A 1,163-nucleotide genomic window follows, 5' to 3' on the forward strand; every position below is an offset into this window, starting at 1 on the left:
TTTTTTTTTTTTTTTTTTTTTTTTCCTTATAATTGTTTTTTTACCCCTTCTCTTTGGAACGACGCGATTTTCGCGGTACGTGTCTCTGTGTGGGGAAGCACAACGGGAGAAAAGACGGCAGTGGTTGTTATCCATGTGGAGCAGTGGCACTTCCAACCACTTCATCACTTCGCCATTTTTCCCCTACACGTTTATTTCTGTGCTCCCTCTGGTGGCGTCCTGCCTAGACGAACCGCTCACAACTTCCTGCACACAGTTTAGATCATCGGGTAGGGAAGCAAACGGGAGGAACAGTGCATCATAGCGAAGGGGCTACGTCATCTTAAAAAAAAAAAATACTTCCACTAGTTGGGTAACGTGCATGAGGGGAACCCCCGTTTGGAGCATCTCAGCACGTTTTCGTCACAGGGACCGCAGGAAGAGTCGCCCTTCTTTTGAGGCTTTACCAAGCGGTCAGAAAAAAAAAAATAAAGAAGAAAAAAAAAAAGAAAGAACGAAAGAACAAAGAAAGAACGAAAGAAAGAGCAAAACAGAACAGAAAGAGGTGTTGACTCATCGACGCTGCCACTCCTGTAGGCGGTCCGCATACAGCTGCACCTTGCACGAGTCCACTTTTTGCTAACGAGCAGTTAGCAGGCACGTGTGCATTCGCATCTGGTTCTCCAGTGGGGGGGGTCCTCTCCACAGTCGGTTCTCACCTTTTGGTTTACTTCTTCCCAGTGGTGGTTCCCCCACAGGGGCGAAGCGGTTCAGGCATACACATAGGGGAGAAGCGGTTCAGGCATACACATAGGGGCAAAGCACAGCGCGACGTGGCGAGACCAAGCTATCCTCCCTTTTTGTAATCCGGGAGGATGAACTCATACGCCAAGGGTAACAAAGTCTGCTTTATTTTAGTTTTTTTTTTCCCCCCTTTGTGTGAGTGAAAACCCCTCCCCTGGGTGCATTCCCCAATGGTACCAACCAACAGGAGACAAAGATTCCGAAACCTACATGAAAAGGAAAAACGAATCAGCATTGTGCATTTGTAACTCTTCATTTAAGCGTACCCCTTTTTTTTAATTGAAGGAGGGTCGACTCACGGGGGGAGGTTCTCTCCCCTGGTGCTAACACTTTAAAGGTGCTTGAGTCGGTGCCTCAAAAGGGAAAAAAAAAAAAAAAAA

Source organism: Plasmodium cynomolgi, chromosome 14 (genome assembly GCF_000321355.1).
Source record: "Plasmodium cynomolgi strain B DNA, chromosome 14, whole genome shotgun sequence".
NCBI lineage: Eukaryota > Apicomplexa > Aconoidasida > Haemosporida > Plasmodiidae > Plasmodium > Plasmodium cynomolgi.